This window comes from Salvelinus fontinalis, chromosome 30 (genome assembly GCF_029448725.1).
Source record: "Salvelinus fontinalis isolate EN_2023a chromosome 30, ASM2944872v1, whole genome shotgun sequence".
Lineage (NCBI taxonomy): Eukaryota > Metazoa > Chordata > Actinopteri > Salmoniformes > Salmonidae > Salvelinus > Salvelinus fontinalis.
In genome coordinates, this window is record NC_074694.1 from 26,122,996 (window position 1) to 26,134,149 (window position 11,154).

The 11,154-nt window shown below is 40.5% G+C and overlaps 1 long non-coding RNA gene across 1 annotated transcript; it reads left to right on the plus strand.

Annotated features, from left to right (window-relative positions):
- The first annotated feature begins 335 nt into the window (after positions 1-335).
- LOC129828481 (uncharacterized) lies at positions 336-10,010 on the plus strand. The gene is made up of 3 exons (XR_008755246.1): positions 336-410; positions 8,821-9,088; positions 9,657-10,010. It is a non-coding gene; the product is annotated as an uncharacterized LOC129828481 (long non-coding RNA).
- Positions 10,011-11,154: the final 1,144 nt, after the last annotated feature.

The window sequence follows — 11,154 nt, forward strand, 5'->3', positions numbered from 1 at the left end:
TCCAGTAAAATGTATTAATTTGCAATGAGCATGCACAAGATAATAGCACTACTTTCATTTCAGTGACTTCTTCATTGTGTCAAAAAGAACCAGATTTTTTTTTTCATGATGACAAACTCAAAGACTCACTTTAACACCAAAACATGTTGTCACCCTGGATTGTTCTATGGAGTATTTTCTGTTCAATAGTGTTCAGTCAACGCAGGAGCAAAATAATAAAGATAGTTCTCTGATGCAAATGGTGTCAGGCGGTAACATGTAGTCAAACAGGTAAAACCCGATCACACAACTGTCTTGTAAATGTGAGTCAGACACACACTGCTGTTACTCTCCAGTTTCCTTATACACTGTCCAAGCTCCAACAAGGATAGAACACACTGAAGAGAGAAAAGGATTTCAAAACCAAGAAGGTAAGAACATTACACCTCTTCCTCTCTTCTGTCCCTTCTCTCTCTCTTCCTTTCTCCCATGTCTCATACACTACTGTAATTAAGGACCATAATGGAATTTCTTTGTTTATGATTAGAAACCAATGGGATTTAAAGAGGGAGGGAGGAGACGGAGGGGTACACTCCAAATGCCAGTGTCCCTTGCCAGATGCAAGCCATCGTATTTGCTGTCATTGATAAGAATTGCAGAGCTCTAAACGATGGTGATACGATGTTAGTCTAGCATCAAGGTTGTCACTTTGTTTTTTTTTCAATTGCTAACAAGCATTGGTCAATGGTGAAGGCACTTTTCAAAACTCTTCACAGTCTGCATTACCAACATGCATCTTGGCCAAGCAGTTAATCTCACCTCCAAAACTCATTCAAACCACCAAAACACTTCATACATGTCTCAAAATAATCTCATTCGATCAGAACACTGGCAACAATTCTCCCTCAGAAAGCATACGTTGTCACTCATAACACACTGACCTACAAAACACTAACAGGGAGCATTACATAAAATATGAACTTTTCTCTTTGAAGTTTTAATGATTTTTCACATAAAATCAGTATTTCATTATAGAATAAGAATAACACCTTTTCACTTTCTTGACTGTACTAAAGTATATGTAACAAGAATGAAACAGAAATGCAGCAATTTGCTTCAAAAGCCGTTATTATTTCTATATCTTTGCATATAGTAATTTACTTGTGATAAATAAAAAGTTCACACAAAAAACAAATTCCTGAAATTCCAGGGCTGCAATAATAAAAAAAAAAAACATATATTGTATAATCACTCATACTGTACAGTACTGTGAGGGTTCTAGTTCTCATCAACATGTATAGTATAATCACTTAAACTGTACAGTACTGTGGTTCTAGTTCTCCCTTTCTCTTGCATTTGGCCACAAGTTCTCATCAAAATCACATCTTACGTCTTCTCTGGCGATGCATCTTGGAAAGTATCTTCTGGAATGTCTAATCCAACCCTGGCAGTCTTCGGGAGAAGTGTCTCTACACCCTGGCAGTATTCAGGAGAAGTGTCTCCACACCCTGGCAGTCTTCAGGAGAAGTGTCTCCACACCCTGGCAGTCTTCAGGAGAAGTGTCTCCACACCCTGCATTCATGGCGTCCAGTAAAGACATCTGGTCATGTGGATGGTGGTCATAAACCTTCCACCTCCATGCCGAGAAACTCCTCTATGGGGTTTAGGAAGGGGGAGTATGGAGACAGGAATAGTACTGACATCCTGGGATGTGCAACAAACCAGTCTGCGACTGCAGCAGAGTGGTGGAATCCCACAATATCCCACACAACAACGAAGGTAGGGGAGTTTATTGCCCCTCTCTCCTCCGCTGGCACAAGTCGATTATGTAGATCATCAAGAAAAGAAATGAGCATCTGTATTGTAGGGGATAATGAGTGGTTTGTGTAACACCAAACAATCATTGGACAGTGCTGCACACATTGTGATGTTAGCTCCTCTCTGGCCTGGGACATCTACGGTTGCCCTCTGTCCAATCACTTTTCTTCCCCTGCGGCGTGTTTGTGCCAGGTTGAATCCAGCTTCATCCACAAAGATAAATGTATGTGCAGTTTGCCTGGCTTCCATCTCCATTACTCTCTAAAATACAGTAAATCCACAGTTTTACAGTACCTACATTATGCATAGCTGTGTATGTACCCTGTTTTTTATTTCACCTTTATTTAACCAGGTAGGCCAGTTGAGAACAAGTTCTCATTTACAACTGCGACATGGCCAAGATAAATCAAAGCAGCAACAAAAACAACAGAGTTACACATAAACAAACGTACAGTCAATAACACAATAGAAAAATGTATATACAGTGTGTGCAAATGAGGTAAGATTAGGGAGGTAAGGCAATAAATAGGCCATAGAGGCGAAATCAATACAAATTAGCATTAACACTGGAGTGACAGATGTGCAGATGATGATGTGCAAGTAGAGATACTGGGGTGCAAAAGAGCAAAAAAATAAAATAAAAATTACAATATGGGGATTAGGTAGTTGGGTGTGCTATTTACAGATGGGCTGTGTACAGGTACAGTGATCAGTAAGCTGCTCTGACAGCTGATGCTTAAAGCTAGAGAGGGAGATATAAGTTTCCAGCTTCAGTGATTTTTGCAATTATTTCCAGTGATTGGCAGCAGAGAACTGGAAGGAAAGGCGGCCAAAGGAGGTGTTGGCTTTGGGGATGATCATTGAAATATACCTGCTGGAGCTCGTGCTAATGGGTGGGTGTTGCTATGGTGACCAGTGAGCTGAGATAAGGCGGGGCTTTACCTAGCAAAGACTTAGATGACCTGGAGCCATTGGGTTTGGCAACGAATACGTAGCGAAGGCCAGCCAATGAGAGCATGCATGTCACAGTGGTGGGTGGTATAAGGGGAATTGGTGACAGAACGGATGGCACTGTGATAGACTACATCCAATTTGCCGAGTAGAGTGTTGGAGGAAATTTTGTAAATGACAACCCCGAAGTCAAGGATCGGTAGGATAGTCAGTTTTACGAGGGTATGTTTGGCAGCATGAGTGAAGGACTCTTTGTTGCGAAATAGGAAGCCGATTCTAGATTTAATTTTGGATTGGAGAGGATTAATATGAGTCTGGTAGGAGAGTTTACAGTTTACCAGACACCTAGGTATTTGTAGTTGTCCACAAGTCAGAACCGTCCAGAGTAGTGATGCTAATCGGGCGGGAAGCAATCGGTTGAAGAGCATGCATTTAGTTTTACTAGCATTTAAAAGCAGTTGGAGGCCACGGAAGGAGTGTTTTTATGGCATTGAAGCTCATTTGGAGGTTAGGTAACTTCTCTAGGATATGTGGGACACTAACGTCCCACTTGGGCAAAAGCTAGTAAAAATGCAGAGCGCCAAATTCAAATATATTACTATAAAAATCTAACTTTCATGAAATCACACATGAAAGACACCAAATTAAAGCTACACTTGTTGTGAATCCAGCCAACATGTCTGATTTCAAAAAGGATTTACGGCGAAAGCACACTGAACGATTATGTTAGGTCAGTACATAGCCACAGAAAAACACAGCCATTTTTCCAGCCAAAGAGAGGAGTAACAAAAAGCAGAAATAGAGATAAAATTAATCAATAACCTTTGATGATCTTCATCAGAAGACACTCATAGGACTTCATGTTACACAATACATGTATGTTTTGTTCGGTAAAATTCATATTTATATCGAAAAATCTGAGTTCAGGTGAGACGCTACTGTCTCACTTGACAAAAAGCCAGAGAAAATGCAGAGCGCCAAATTGAAATTAATTACTATAAAAATTACTATAAAAATCGAACTTTCATTAAATCACACATGAAAGATACCAAATTAAAGCTACACTGGTTGTGAATACAGCCAACATGTCTGAATTCAATTAGGCTTTTCGGCGAAAGCAAACGATGCTATTATCTGAGTTAGCACCATTGTAAACAAAGAGAGATAAGCATTTTTCAACCCTGCAGGCGCGACACAAAACGCAGCAATAAAAATATAATTCATGCCTTACCTTTGACGAGCTTCTGTTGGTTGCACTCCAATGTGTCCCATAAACATCACATTTGGTCCTTATGTTCGATTAATTCTGTCGATATATATCCAAAATGTCCATTTATTTGGCGCATTTGATCCAGAAAAACACTGGTTCCAACTTGTGAAACATGACTACAAAATATCTCAAAAGTTACCTGTAAACTTTGCCAGAACATTTCAAACTACTGTTGTAATACAACTTTAGGTATTTTTTTACGTAAATAATCGATAAAATTGAAGATGGGATGATCTGTGTTCAGTACAGGATTAAAACAATCTGTAGCTGTAACGGCTGTCTTTCGGTGAGTTAGTAGACCAAGGCGCAGCGGGTTGTGAATACATAATGACTTTATTGCAAGACGAAGAACAGACACGAAATACACTTGACTAATTTACAAAATAACAAAACGAACTAGACAGACCTAAACTACGAACTTACATGAAACGAAGAACACATGAACAGGAACGACCGAACGAACGAGACGAGACAGTACCGTGTGGTACAACAAACACAGACACAGCGACAATCACCCACAAACAAACAGTGAGAACAACCTACCTTAATATGACTCTCAATTAGAGGAAAACGCAAAACACCTGCCTCTAATTGAGAGCCATACCAGGCAACCCAAAACCAACATAGAAACAGAAAACATAGACTGCCCACCCAAAACTCACGCCCTGACCATCACACACATACAAAACAACAGAAAACAGGTCAGGAACATGACAGAAGCATGCTTTCTGGTCATGCGCCTCTATCTAACAGGACACTTCAAGTGACTCTGATTCAAAATGGCCGTACTTCTTCATTACACAAAGGAAAACCCTCAACTAATTTCTGAAGACTGTTGACATCCAGTGGAAGCGGTAGAAACTGCAAGAAGGTCAATTAGAAATCTGTATTCCCAATGAAAATTCATTGAAAAGGAAGTGACCTCAAAAAAATATATATGAATGGTTTGTCCTCTGGGTTTCGCCTGCTAAATAAGTTCTGTTAAACTCACAGACATTATTCAAACAGTTTTAGAAACTTCAGAGTGTTTTCTATTCGAATCTACTAACAATATGCGTATCTTATCTTCTGGGGATGAGTAGCTGGCAGTTGAGTTTGGGTATGCTTTTCATCCAAACGTGAAAATGCTGCCCCCTATCCTAGAGAAGTTAACACAGTGTCCAAAGAAGGGCCAGATGTATACAGAATGGTGTTGTCTGCGCAGAGAATCACCAGCAGCAAGAGCGACATCATTGATGTGTACAGAGAAGAGAGTAGGCCCAAAACGTTAACCCTGTGGCACGCCAAAAGAGACTGCCAGAGGTCCGGACAACCCGCACTCAGATTTGACACACTGAACTCTATCTGAGAAGTAGTTGGTGAACCAGGCGAGGCAGTCATTTGAGAAACCAAGGCTGTCGATAAGAATGAGGTGATGAAGACTGCTGCACAGTACTGTCTTTTATCGATGGCGATTATGATATCGTTTAGGACCTTGAGAGTGGCTGAGGTACACCCGTGACCAGCTCGGAAACCGGATTGCATTGTGGAGAAGGTACGGTGGGATTCGAAATGGTTGGTGATCTGTTTGTTAACTTGGCTTTCGAAGATTTTAGAACAGTAGGGCAGGATGGATATAGGTCTTTACGAGTTTGGGGCTAGAGTGTCTCCCCCTTTGAAGAGGGGGATGACCATGGCAGCTTTCTAATCTTTGGGGATCTCAGACGATACGAAAGAGAGGTTGAACAGTAATAGGGGTTATTTGGTCACAATCCCTGGTTTGGTTATTGAACATCTTACCTGGACATATTGATACTGGAGTTCTTTCACACGTTCACCGTTTCTCTCAAAGAGTAAACTGTACAACTGCTTCATTCTTATTTTATGTTTCTCTAGGACTCTGGCAATTGTCATTGTGCTGACCGTATTCACATTCCCAGAAGTGCTATCTGCCAGCATTCTGTCCCAAATATCCCACAGTTTTTTTGCATTATTGGCAATTACCATGTTAACAATGGCAATTTCCTGCACATCAGATAATATTCCGCCTCTCCCTCCTGTGGGAGGCAACCTTTGGATCCTACTGAAAACAATTCCTCAAACATACAAGTATTTTACACCATTTTAAAGATAAACTTCTTGTAAATCCAGCCACAGTGTCCGATTTCAAATAGGCTTTACGGCGAAAGCACACCAAACGATTGTTAGGTCAGCACCTAGTCACAGAAAACCATAAAGCCATTTTCCAGCCAAGGAGAGCCCTCACAAAAGTCAGAAATAGCGAATAAATTAATCACTAACCGTTGATGATCTTCATCAGCTGGCACTCACAGGACTTCATGTTACACAATAAATGTGTGTTTTGTTCGATAAAGTTAATCTTTATGTCCAAAAACCTAATTTGAAATTGGTGTGTTATGGTCAGAAATGCATTGTCTCAAACAAACATCCGGTGAAAGTGCAGAGAGCCACATCAAATAACAGAAATACTCATCATAAACATTGATAAAAGATACAAGTGTTATTCATGGAAATATAGATAAACTTCTCCTTAATTAATGCAACCGCTGTGTCAGATTTCAAAAACGCTTTACGGCGAAAGCACACCTTGTGATTATGTTTGGTCAGCGCCAAGTCACAGAAAAACATACAGCCATTTTCCAAAGAAGGAGAGGTGTCACAAAAGTCAGAAATAGCATTATAAATATTCACTTACCTTTAATGATCTTCATCAGAATGCACTCCCAGGAATCCCAGTTCCACAATAAATGTTTGTTTTGTTCAATAAAGTCCAACATTTATGTCCAAATACCTCCTTTTTGTTTGTGCGTTTAGTACACAAATTCAAACTCAGATGCGGGCAAGTCCAGGCGAAAGTTCAGACGAAAAGTCATATTGCAGTTCGTAGAAACATGTCAAACGATGTATAGAATCAATCTTTAGAATGTTTTTATCATAAATCTTCAATAATGTTTGAACCGGAGAATTCCTTTGTCTTTAGAAATGCAATGGAACGCAGCTAACTCTCACGGGCGCACGCGAAACTGAGCTCATGGCATTCTGCCAGACATCTGGTTGAAACAGCTCTCATTCTCTCCTCCTTCACAGTAGAAGCCTCAAACAAGGTTCTAAAGACTTTTGACATCTAGTGGAAGCCTTAGGAAGTGCAATATGACCCCATAGACACTGTATATTCGATAGGCAATGACTTGAAAAACTACAAACCTCAGATTTCCCACTTCCTGGTTGGATTTTTTTCTCAGGTTTTTGCCCGCTGTATGAGTTCTGTTATACTCACAGACATCATTCAAAAAGTTTTAGAAACTTCAGGGTGTTTTCTATCCAAATCTAATAATTATATGCATATTCTAGCTTTTGGGTCTGAGTAGCAGGCTGTTTACTCTGGGCACCATATTATCCAAGCTACTCAATACTGCCCCCCCAGTCCCAAAGAAGTTAAACCGGCCTCTCTGAAAGAGAGACCATGGTTTACAACATGGTCAATAACTGTGGCCCTTGTCTCATCAGAGACCACCGTTCTTGGTCTTCCTCTCCTTTGTCCTCCACGCGTTCGCCCGCTCCCTGCCACTCTTCTTTCCCCACCAACCTGTCTTCCTTGATCCATGTTTCCAAACTAAATCATTCCGAAGCAATGAAAAGTTGTTCACAGTTTGGTCCACATACACTTCTTTTTCGCTGACTGTGTAAAGAGTTTTGACAATGTGACTTCCGTTTTGACCAATGCATGTTAGCAATTGAAAACAACTGTAATATCTGATAATACCAGCGGAAAGGAATTGCTTCCGACAGTTAAAACAAGGAGGATGTATTCATTACAGTTAAGCAGTCTTGTCAATCTGTCAAATGGATCTTGAACAATGGGACTTAAGAAGATAAGGTGTTGATGGTTGATGGTACTCTTCATTTTGGAGTTTCAGTGTGAGAGTTTTCCTTATCATTTTTGGATTAACAGATTTATAGGTAACACATTACCTTAGACCCCCTATATGCATTCCTAAAGACTTGATATATGGGATGAAATCATGTATTGTGTTAGGTGTATACGTTGTATTAATCTCTGTGCGAAACCCTCCCAGTTATAAGATGCTGTTGTTGTTCTTCAGCGTGTTCTGTTGTCGTCACCTCCACAACCCGCTCCTCCTGTCTCATACCCTGAGGCATAGTAACTTAAACAAAGAAATGCCACCACTCACAGGAATTTGTTCCAGTGACAAAATAGTTGCACATGTGGTTTAGTGACTTAGTCAGGAATGTCACTGGTGTATTAAGTATGCAAATCAATGGTGAGAGGGAAAATGGTTGCAATACAGTCAACTGGATGCAAAGACCAGAAGTAAAAAAAAAAAAAAATAATAATGTCTTTAGCTGCTCATTGTAAACTCATAAAAACACAAATGGCAGTGTTATGACGTGGCTCCTGTGGTCTTTTAAGACAAGGCTCTCATTTGTTCACCAGTATGACAATGATCATTTAATTTACCTACTGTATATAACACAACGTCATACCCAGTAACGCTTGGAAGTCTGTCTCTTTTCAGAGAGTATGGGTAGCTCACATTCTCCATTTTATACTCCTCCCTGATTTTCTGTGAGATTTCTTTCAACGTTAATATTTGACAAGAGTTAGTTAATTAGCTATAGTGAATCACTAAACTTGAAAGCTCTCTTATTCCCTCTTTCTTACATTGAATACGTGAAATGATAAAACTCACATATCACCTCTTTACCCTTTCTCCAGACACCAGAACAAAATCTACCTCTTCCATTTTGTTCAACCAGCTTTCTTTTTCCTCATTCTTCAGTGAGCCTGCATTCTGTTCATCATGGGAAAAGGAGCCAGTGACTTTGATTGGCAAGAGAAGCACCCAGACACCACACAGTCCCAACCAGAGAAGCGAAAACCCAACACAGACTCAGACAAACACCGCTCAGGCTCTGACTCAGGAGAGAACGGCTGTAAGAAGTGCTGCATCAGGACCAAGAACTGTATCATGAGTCCTGAGTGTGGCCGTGCACTACACATCTCCCAGGTCATCGCAATGTGCGGCATGTGCATTGGCATGTGGACATGTAAGTTCTTGTCCATTAGTGTTCTGTAATTTCTTATGATCTATGTTTTGTGTGAACCCCAGGAAGAATAGGTGCTGCTTTTTCAACACCTAATGGGTAACCTAAGAAAAAGAAAAAGAAGTTGAATTAAATTATGTTCATCTTTATTTTGTCAGGATAGTCAACTCAGTAACAATTGTAAATGTATAATGTGTAGAACTGTCCCTCTATTGCCTCTTCTATCCATGGCATGTTTTCCACCTTGAAACGAAGAAATGAACCGTTTATTGGGTACATGCTGTGATTTATATCTGAAAAAAGCTTGACAGACCTTGACAGACAAAAGTGAAAATGTGTTTAAATTGTGTTCTTTCTCTGAGATTAAATTCCACCCACATGCTATTATTTATTCCATCTGAACTAAAGACAGACTACAATGTCATTCCAATCCAATGTAAAGGCTAGCTGTCTACTTTCCACTCAACTCACACCACTTAATGTCCATTACGCCACTAGTAGCAGCTATAAGAATGTGGATTCATTCTCTTACTTTTCAGAAGGTTGATTTGACATTTCTTATCTTTTACAGAGTCCAACCATCTTTTCTCAAAGGACAACTATTTGATATATTCTCCTAGACCACAGAGAGAGAAACACATCAATGCTTTGACATACATTAAAGAAGAGTATGTAAGCAAAGGAATACATTTCTCCTCTCATGTTTTCCTTGGAATCTCAACCACCACCAACACAAACAATATGGAAGTGAAACAAAATGAACCTTTCATACTCTTTATTGTCCTTGGATATAATTGTGCAAAGTATTGTAAGCTACTGTACATTCTCCACTGTGCAGTGTTCTGTAAACTATATATTTTCTATTTTCTCTAAATGTTTCTTAGTATTTGTCATACAGTAGTTTGGATACTATTTGGCTGTTCCATTAGGTGATTAAAAAAAACACTTTCAAAAAGTGGAAATGTTTTATTCTTAACTATCACGTTGGTAGTGGGAACGCTTCACATTCCACCCCAGATTGAATATACGAAATGAAAATCAAAGTAATGTAGAAGGTAACTTTACCAGCTTCTAACTGTTAGTAAATGGTGGGAAAGGTACAACTTGACAGTACACCTTTGATTGGAAGGAGAAGAGGCGAGAAGAGCAGAAGAATAGAGAAGAGAATGGAACAAGGAGAAGAGAGGAGAGGGAGACAGGAGAGAGGGAGGGGAGAGAAGAGAGTGGTGGCAGTGAATGTTCCTGGGCTCTACTTTCTGAAGTAGAGGGAGACAGGAGAGAGGGAGGGGAGAGAAGAGAGTGGTGGCAGTGAATGTTCCTGGGCTCTACTTTCTGAAGGATGTTATTAACAGCAGTGCATCTGAAGTCAGAGGGGAGATCATAGTGACAGATTTAACCAAATCCCCTGACAGACTGGACAGGAGGGGAGATCATAGTGACAGATTTAACCAAATCCCCTGACAGACTGGACAGGAGGGGAGATCATAGTGACAGATTTAACCAAATCCCCTGACAGACTGGACAGGAGGGGAGATCATAGTGACAGATTTAACCAAATCCCCTGACAGACTGGACAGGAGGGGAGATCATAGTGACAGATTTAACCAAATCCCCTGACAGACTGGACAGGAGGGGAGATCATAGTGACAGATTTAACCAAATCCCCTGACAGACTGGACAGGAGGGGAGATCATAGTGACAGATTCAACCAAATCCCCTGACAGACTGGACAGGAGGGGAGATCATAGTGACAGATTCAACCAAATCCCCTGACAGACTGGACAGGAGGGGAGATCATAGTGACAGATTTAACCAAATCCCCTGACAGACTGGACAGGAGGGGAGATCATAGTGACAGATTTAACCAAATCCCCTGACAGACTGGACAGGAGGGGAGATCATAGTGACAGATTTAACCAAATCCCCTGACAGACTGGACAGGAGGGGAGATCATAGTGACAGATTCAACCAAATCCCCTGACAGACTGGACAGGAGGGGAGATCATAGTGACAGATTCAACCAAATCCCCTGACAGACTGGACAGGAGGGGAGATCATAGTGACAGATT